The following is a 9,960-nucleotide window of genomic DNA, read 5'->3' as shown; positions in this document are numbered from 1 at the left end:
AAACATCATCTCAGAAATTAAGCCAAAAAAGAAAAGAAAATGAGAAGACACTTGAATAAGATGCAACCCCAGACATCTAGTTCACCAAAGGCAAACCTGAGGGTAATGAAGGGACACAATCTGAAAGCCATCCTTCTGAGGCTTTCAAAAGCCACTGCATGAGGATCCAGAAAAAATCAAATCAGAAATACTTTCTCAGATAACTGCAGAGATAGTGTCCACTAAGGAAACCATGTTTGGTGAGTCTAGAGTAGATACACACAAAACATAGAGGAGCTTAAGAAAATTATAGAAGCCATGAATGCTCAGCATAGGAAAAAATGAAATCCATAAGGCAGATTTAAGCAGATATCCAGGAAAATAAAAACTCCTTTGAAAGTATTGGCAGCAGATGAAGCCAATGTGGGGGCAGGATGGCAGATATAGAAGGCAGGCTTGTGGTTACTGATCATGAACAGAAAGATTTCTTAACAGTAGCAAGGGACCATGAACAATCAGTTCAGAAGCTGCTAGTTAAGGCAAAGAATAACTTAAGATTTATTGGAGTCTGTGAAAAAGCAGGAGATATCACAAATGATATTTAAAAAAAAAAACTATTCACGGGTGTCATGGCAGAAGACTTCCCTGGTAGACAAAAAGAACTTAAAATACAGATAAATGAAGCATATAGAACTCAAACTAGCCACAATAAAAAGAAAGTATACATCTAGGTAGAACATAGTCAGATTCCAGAAATTCAACATAAGAATAGAATTTTAAAAAGCTGGTAGGGAAACCAAACAAATCACCTATAAAGAAAAGTCCATCAGAATCATAGCTGACGTCTCAGCACAAACCCTCAAGTCAAGGAGAGCTTAGAGTGAAGTATTTAAAGTTCTAAAGGGAAACAACTTTAAACCCATATTTATGTGCCCCTCCAAATTTCTTCCAAAACTTATGGAGAAATAAGATACTTCCATGACAAAGAACTTCTGAAGAAATGTATGACCACCAAACTAGCACTCTAGAATGTTTTGCAGTATATCCTAGAAAAAGAAAACAAAGACTACTGCTCCATGTAGTACAACAGAAGGAATCCACCAGGCAAGGTAAATAATTTAGCAGGAAGAGAGAAGAAAAAGAGAAGGGAGCCAAAAACCAGGAAAATAACATGTTAAGGATAAGTCATTACACATCAGTATAACCACCAATATTAACGGTCTCAATTCATCATCAAAAGACATAGACTAGCAGAATGGATCAAGAAGCAAGATCCAACAGTATGTTTGTATACAAGAAACACATTTAATTGAAAAATAAATGCATAGACTTAAAGTGAAAGTATGAGAAACGATACTTCATGTGACAGGAACCCAGAAAAAAAAGCAGGAATAGCTATTCTATTTGCAGCTGAAGTGAATTTCAAGTCAAGACTGATGGAGAGAGATAAAGAAAGTCACTGCATCCTTGTAAAGGGAATAATCAGACAGGAAGAGATAGCATTCATAAATATATATGTAACAAACACCAGTGTACTTAGCAATATAAAAGAAATATTAATAAGTATGAAAAATCAAATAAGCACTAATATAATTGCATTGGGGGAATATCAATTCCCTACTATCACAAAAAGACAGATCAACTAGACATAAAATAAATAATGAAATATTAGAAGTGAACCAAACTTTTGAAAAAGTATCTACAGATTGTTAAACTCAGCATCAGAATACACCTTCTTCTCAGCTTTACACAGGATGTTCTACAAAGTAGATGACATACTAGCTTATACAACGTGCTTAAATAAACAAAAAGAAACAGAAATTATTCTATGTATCTTATCAGACCGTAGTGCAACGAAAATTGAAGTCAATAGCAAAAGACACTAGAAGAACTTCATATAAACGCATGGAAATTAAATTGTACCCGCTGAGCAGCCGATGGATCACAGATGAAATTAAAGACGATAGCTGACTGTTTCTACAATTAAAGGATAATGATAGTACAATGTATTAGAACTTCTGGGACACAATGAATGCAGCCCTAAAAGGAAAATTTATAGCATTGAAAACTCATATTAGGAAAACAGAGCAAGTGCAAATAAACAATGGTGAACTTCAAACTTCTGGGAAAAGAAGAACAGGCTGAGCCAAAACCTCACACAAGAGAGGAAAGTGTAAAGATCAGAACATAATTTAATTCATTGGAAACTAAAAACCAATACAAAGAATCAGTGAATCAAAGTGTTGGTTCTTTTTTTTAATGCACTTAGTACATTGTGTACAGGGTCTACAGGGACTACAAGGTCTCACTATGTAGATCAGACTCATAGTGATCCTCCTGTTTTCAGTCTCCCAAGTGCTGGTATTACAGGTGCATGCCACCACACTCAGTCTCAGTCGCTGTATCAGAGCTCCTCTGGGTCAGGGCCAGCATGGCACGCCAGGTACCGAATCCCAGCCACTGTGCTCTGCCTAAGCAAGCACTTTAGTCTGCTGAGCTATCTGGCCATTCTCAAAATGTTGGTTCTTCGAAAGATTAAATAAAATTGACAAATCCTTAGCAAACCTTATCAGAAAAGGAAAGAAAGAAAAAAAAGATTTAGGGGCTGGGGAGATGGCTCAGTAGAATAAGTGCTTCGCTGGCAAGCACAGGGCTTGAGTTCAATCTTCAATCCCCAGTACTGCCCCCCCCCAAAAAAAAGAAAAGAAAACAAGGAAAATACTCAAATGTATGCAATTTAGCATGAAAAGGGTAAAATCATAACAGATCCTGCAGAAAAGCTAAAGATCATCTATATATACTTTGAAAACTTATATTCTAATAAGATGGAAAATGCAGAAGAAATGGACAGAGTCTTAGATACATATGAATCAACAAAACTGAATGAAGAAGCTATACAAGGGGCCGGGGAGATGGCTCAGTAGAATAAGCACTTCCCTGGCAAGCTCAAGGGCCTGAGTTCAATCCCCAGTTCCAGAAAAAAAAAAAAAAAAAAAGAAGTTATACAAATCCTAAGTAAACCAATATCCATCAATGAAATTGAAGGTGTAATTAAAAATCTACTAACAAAGAAAAGGCTAGGCCCTGACAGTTTCATTGCTTAATTCTACAAGAACTTTAGAGAAGAATTAACTCCACATTTCTCAAATGTTTCAATGAAATTGAAAGGGAAGCAGTATTCCCAAATTCATTCCTGGAAGCAAGCATTACTCTGATACCAAACCTGGAGAAGGACCCAACTCAGAAATAGAACTAAAAGCCAACCTTACTAATGAGCATAGATACAAAACTCATCAATAAGATAATAGCAAACAGAATGCAGCAAATCACCAAGAAGATCACGTACCATGAAGTGGGATGCATAATTCATGTGAGCTCCATGTGGCCCTGCTTCTATGGCACTTCTGGGGATTGTAGCTCCCAGGGGTTCTCTTTTAGGCCTATTTTGCTCCCTTCTTGCATCTTTCCTTAGATGATCCACAATCCTGGCTTTTCCAAACTTCTGGGATCTCCACTGTACTTTAGGCTTTACACTCACAGCTTCATATGCTGCCCTCCCAGGGGCACAGTGCTTGGCCTCCCAGGGCTTCAGAAATCTAGGCAAAAGCTTTCTTAACCTCAGAACCCTTGCATTCTGCATACACCTAACACCAACACGACACTGATGATGCCAAGGTCTGACGCCAGGGGTAGCAGCATCCAGGCTTTCTTCTCTCTTTTCTGTAGGTCTTGAGCACCTGGATCACTGCCACTCTGATTCTGATTCTGAGGAACAAATTCTCTATACTGCTGCCATTCTGGCACATGGTGCAGCTGCCGCCATCATTCTGGAACATGTTACTCTGCAACTTTCTCCTCAAAGCAAAACATCTTTCACTTTTGCAGCTTTGAGGCTGCAAAGGGTGAGGACTTACTACTTGTAGTGATGCCCTCAGGTCATCTTTTTTTATTCTGTTCCTTCTCATCAATGGAAATCCTTTCAGCTTTATCTTTTTACTCTACAGCTCTACTGGAGCTTCCCTTCTGGCTAAACTCATAAAGTTTTTTATTTTATTTTATTTTACTCATAAAGTTTTAAATCATTCTACTTGGCTCTTTTCTCTTGAATCTAAACATAAATCTGGATAAAAGCCCCCATAATAGCCATGCTACCATCTCAACATTAGATCCCATGAATTACTTTTGTCAGATTAATCTATCAACTGTGCTTAATCTCAGTCTCAGGCAAAGTCTCTGGATATGAGCAAAATGCAGACAAACTTTCTGCCAAGCCATAACACACATCATCTGGAGTCCAGCACCAGTGCAGCCCTTCTTCCCAGCAGATATCTCCTGAGCCTGTTCTTTACCAGCAGGATTTCTATCATCATTCTAGTCTTTTGAGCTCTGACCAGAATCTCCCATACGGAACAGCCTGAGGTGTTCTAGTACTTTTCCTTCAGGAGAAATCACAGAAGTTTTCCAATATCTTCCCAGAAGCCATTTCCAAAGGCTCTTGTACCACATGGTAAGGTATAGTCACAGTAACAACCCCACTCTCCTGGTACCAAATTCTGTCTTGGTTACTTTTCTCTTGTTTCTAGGACAACATACTTGATGTCCAGAATTAAAGAAGGAAAGGTTTGTTTAGCTCACAGTTTGTGGATGTTTCAGTCCATACTTGGCTGGCTCCAAGACAGAGTAGCACATGGCAGAAGGCTACAGTTCATAGCAGTGGAAGACAGCGAAGACAGAAAGAGCACAAAGGAAGAGGAGAACAAGCCTCTTTTCCACTCTTATATTGTCAATTGGCTATTCGCCCATGCCTACACCATTTCCACATCCTCCTCTTCCACAAATGAGAATGTACACAAAGTAAGGCCCTAGCCTCTGCTGAGTCACTTAGTTGGCCATTTCAACTTGTCAAGTTGACATAATGAACAACATCTTAGAGTGGTAAGGGCATATCCTTTCACCCCAGAATGTAGAACTGCTGAGTTGCTTAGTTAAGTTACTAGACTTCTCAAATTGACACCATGTACTAACCATAACATCTATGTCTTGTACTCTGAGTAACTAATTGAAAGAGAACAATACACTATGTATAAGCCATTGTTACCCTCTTATCTTGTTTTAAAATGTTTTGGTTTTCCTCTTATAAATATAGATATATAATGAATTTCTAAGGATTGCACAAATAAGAAATGTAAAATACATCAATGTTTAATGTCATTCTTAAAACACTATCATAATGTTAAGTATAATATAGTAGATGTAGTATGTGCAATGCCACCTTTTTCTTCTTGTGATTTTAATGTGGCCCCTGGAAAACGTGGAATTACATTTGTGGCTCATATTTTTGGATCACATTAAGTTTCTATGGAACAGTGTTTCAGGAGACTTTCTTACCTTTTCGTCACATGCAGGACTTTGGGAACTGTTCTGCATAGGTGTCCAGGATCTTGTAGTTAACAGATCACATCTATGTCCCCAGCCAGCTATTTATTTATTTATTTATTTATTTATTTATTTGTTTGTTTGTTTGTTTTTAGTACTGAAGATCAAACTTAGGGCCTCTAGGCAGGCACTTATGCTGCTGAGCTATATCCCCAGTCCTCTTCTTATCTCTTCTTTTAAGGGAAATAATTAGGGTAGCCCACAATGGTTTCCCAGATAGCTTACCCTATTTTTCCCAAAGACATGCTAACTACCTTTATTTTTCTTCTCATGATAGACTCATGGAATAGTTAAGAGCCCAGTGGTAGAAGCAGATTGCCTGGGTTCACACTCTGGAGTTGTCGCTTATACCTGTCTGACTTGGAGCAAATTTCTATATCTCTTTATTTGACCTATAAAGTAAGATAATGTTTTTTGTTTTTGTTCTTTGCCTTTCTGCAAAGCTTTACTCCAGAAGGACTCAGTCCTTCTTGGCAGTTGCTTTCCTCATGGCAGTCAGCACATTGCTCAGCTCCTTGCTTCCTTTTGGTATGTATGTGCATCCTCACCCTTTTCTTGATGAACTTGAGGGCACGTTTGTCCTTGGTAACCTTGAGCAGCTCCAGGGCGCACCGATTGTAGGGGGCAAAGTCGCATACCTCCAGATCACATCCCTCACGAACTTGGTGTATTTGGTGAGGCATCTGTGACAGAGGCTGTGCCTCGGTTTGCTCACATTCTTAGTCATCTTGTGGCCCTTGTTGGGGTCCATGGACCATGGGATAGTGGAGGGCCATGGCTACTGTTCCTCGATGGTTGCTGTGGCCTAAAGTGAGACAATGTTGACATCAACCAGTTATTCATATTACCAGATATATGCATTTAAAATGAAAGAAGACAGAAAGAAAAAATGTATATGAAGTTAAGAAGAGAAAAGGATAAACAATTGAAAAAAGGAGATGAAACAAAATAAAGCATTAACTGCTTCTTTCCAGGGAAGCGCTTTTTTTTTTTTTTTTGGCAGAACCAGGGATTATACTCAGGCCCTTGTGCTTGCCAGGGAAGTGCTTATTCCACTGAGCCATTTCCCTGGCCCCACTTCTTTCTATAGACTACCAGAAATGCACACTACAATGAAATTCATATTACTTTGAAATTCTGTATCACTTGTAATTTTTTTTAATTCTAATTTGCACTGTCTTTAAAAAAGAAAAATAAAAACATAAAGAAAAGAGAAAATAAAATAAAAGAACAATTATAAAATTACTACTTAAGGGGATTATAGTAATTGAGTCAGTGCACTTCAAACTGCATGTGGATCAAGAAATTCACTTTTCTTTGACTCCTTTATTGTTTTATTTATTTATTTATTTTGACTCATTTATTGTTAACTATGATATTGTTCCTTGCAATCTAAGAGGAAGGCTTTCTACCTTCCCCATCTTGAAGGATTTGAGAATCTTATGTCCCCTTTTATTCTCCTTTTCTCTCATCTATCTTTAACAAGTTCTACAAAACCTAACTTAAAAATTATCTTGAACTGCCATGTGTCTTCTATATATCCTTTCTTTAAGAATCTGCTTATTGGGGGCCTGGCCCTAGCTCAGGCCTTTAAGTGGCTGCTTCCACAAAGCTCTCAGCCTCAGGTTGCTGGAGTTCGAAACTCACACCTCTCCAGCTGGCCAAAAGTGCCCTGAAGGCATTCGAGGAACAACAACAACAAAAAAAAAGAATCTGCTTATTATTTGTCTTCTCAACTGATGGGGAAACTTATGCATTTATCATATATAACCTGATGTTTTAAAGTCTATACACATTGTAGAATGGTTAAATATAGCTAGTTAACAGATGCATTCCCTCACATAGTTGTCATTTTTTGTGGTGAGAACACTGCTTTTCTCAAGAATATTTTATGCATATGTTTCAGGACCTGAAGCTGCAAGACAGAAAGGATCAGGCTCATTCCCTGTGGCTTAGGAAGCAAGGAAGTTGAACACAAGGCCTGGAACAAAGTTGGGGTTATAGAGAGGGAAATAGACATAGTATCAAATTGGTACCAAGCAAAGGACAGAAAGCTTCCTAGGTTTGTGACTAGAGAGGGGGGAAAAGAAGATGAAAACAATAGTTTTGACAATCTCATCCTGGGGTGCTGATATATAAGATTAGGAATACTATTTGAGGGTGGCTTTGGTTTATTTGTAGGTGAACAAAAAGGCACAAGTGCATATATCTGTTTACACAATTTTTTTATTTTTAATTTTTATTTTTTGCAGAACTGAGGATTCTGTTTACATAATTATAAAAGCCAAAGTTAGTGGCTCTTTTGTGGCCTTTTGAGATTTACCCAACATCTGCACACTAGGCCTTCATGTTCTTCCTTCTCCTCCAGCACGCTTGGACCTCAGCAAGTGAGGTGAACTAAGAATCAGACAAAGGTTCTAGATAGCCAGAATTGGGTTTGCAGGAGGCCCTTGGAGACTTTATGGAGGAATTTGTTTATACTAAAACAATCTTGGGTGACAGTAGGTGTGGGAAACTGGTATTGCTGTCTTGTGAGGGGTAACTTTAAAATGCAGGCCATGGACTGAACTCTGGAATTAGTGGAGACCAAGGAATCGTGAGGTAAGATGAAAACAAAGAGAGGGATGTCCTAATGTTGAGTGAAGACCATATCTTAGTGAGGAGTCGTCATTGCTCCTATTCCTCTTCTGTACCTAACATTGTCTGTCACTTTCACAGCTTCTCAATTTCCCTGTCTTCCCTTCTTTCTTCCTCTTCCCATTCCTCCACCCATGTGCAGGGTCAATTCTCCCTTATTTGAATCACTTTCTTCATTCCTGACACACAATGCCCAACACCCACAGCTTAAAGGAGAAGAGGTTTATTTTGGCTTGCATTGCAGCCCATGGCCATCTGGCTCAAAGACGGGATGGCATAGATCAGAGACTGGCAGAAGAAAACCCACCATCTCGTAGCATCCAGAAAGTAGAGAGAGAAGGAATGTGCTGTAGAAAGAGATAAATTCTCCTAGGCCTCCACCAGTGATTGACTTCTTTAAAAAATCAGAACCCACCTAATAGCACTTCAGCTATACACCCTCATAACTAAATCACCTTCTTCAAGTCCACCTATGAGCTCGGGGGGTTGGTGGGAATCTAGACATAAGCTGTAACATCCCCCTTCCTAACAATCAAATTCCCTGTGGACCTCTCAACTTACTCCTCTCACTTGTGTCTTCATCTTTCCATTCAGATTCCTTTTGTAGTGAAAGACTTAATTTTTTTTTTTCTTTTCTGTAGTAAGAGTAAAGACTCAGGCTATTTTTGTCTGAATTTATTTTGAGAAGCAGATTCAACTCCTGTGGCACTCAGGGTGCCAAATTGTGGCTTAGAGTGACTTTAGCCTCTCTGTAATTTCCACTAGTCTCCCAAAGCTATCCTACTTAAACATATAATCAAGTACAAAGAGTGAGTTTGCTACAATAAACTTACAAGACAAGTTCCTTTACCCATACTTAGATCCAGAATGCACTGCAAAGCTCCTCTAGGGAGAAATTTAGGAGCTTCTACCAAACTGTCTATATGTGGAGATGGCTTCTCAGGCTCACACAGAGGTTGAGTGTCAGGCTTAGATCTTGGACATAGAGTGTACATCCTGGGGGTTAAATTCCTGTGTCCTTAGATTGATGAGGACACTGGAAATATGCCATTGCTTTGAAGGTCTCCTAGAGCACCCTTCCTTAACCTTTCTTGATCATAAAATTGAGCTGGATGCTTATTTAAAAAACAAACAAGAATGTGGGCTATAGCTCAGAGGTAGAGGGCTTGCCTCTGACCTCCAGTACAGTACCTATCAGTCAATCACTCACTGAAACATAGGAACCTGGCCTCTCTCCTGTAACTTGGGTTCATTAAATCTGGGAAGGACTTAAGAATCTGGTTTTTAACAAATATCCCAAGTGGGATCTTGGGACTATCCTATGGCATTTAGAATATTATCTGGTAAAACACCTGTAAAAATTAACATTTGAAGAATGCAGTTTTATTTATTTATGTCCATTATGTTACTTCATATTGACTTCAACTTTTGTATGGTCAGTAAATCTTGTTTTTCTGTTTTCAAAGTCATTTGAGTATATGACTTTGCGGAATACTATTTCTTCATATTATATCAACTTGAGCATTGAGTATTAGATTAATACTGACTTATTTTCAGGGTAGAACAGTCCTGTAAATTATCATAGTGACAATAGTCTGTCTTTACCATTATCTGCAAGATAAGTTATTGCCTAACATTGCTGAACAAATGTTGTCTGATGGAATTTCATTGATGTAAATGGAATATTTCATCATTTACTGATAATGAGCACTGTTTGCACTTCACCCTGGAAGCTTATTCTTTATTAAAACCATAATATTAGATTTAGCTTCCTTAATCATTTTATGAAGGAAATATAACATTAATACTAAAACTTAAAAAAGTATTAGCACTTTGATGCCTTTGACTTATTTCTTTTCCAAACAGGGATGCAGAATTTTAAAATAAAATAGTAACAAATAAAATCTA

At 38.2% G+C, this 9,960-nt stretch overlaps 1 pseudogene; it reads right to left on the bottom strand.

Moving 5' to 3' along the window:
• Positions 1 to 5,875: 5,875 nt before the first annotated feature.
• LOC101583792 lies at positions 5,876 to 6,191 on the bottom strand (annotated as a pseudogene).
• Positions 6,192 to 9,960: the final 3,769 nt, after the last annotated feature.

The sequence above is a fragment of the Octodon degus genome, unplaced genomic scaffold (assembly GCF_000260255.1).
Source record: "Octodon degus isolate 3935 unplaced genomic scaffold, OctDeg1.0 scaffold00059, whole genome shotgun sequence".
NCBI classification, from domain to species: domain Eukaryota; kingdom Metazoa; phylum Chordata; class Mammalia; order Rodentia; family Octodontidae; genus Octodon; species Octodon degus.
The sequence above is the reverse complement of the archived record's forward strand: the minus strand, read 5'-3'. Positions and strand labels throughout refer to the sequence as shown.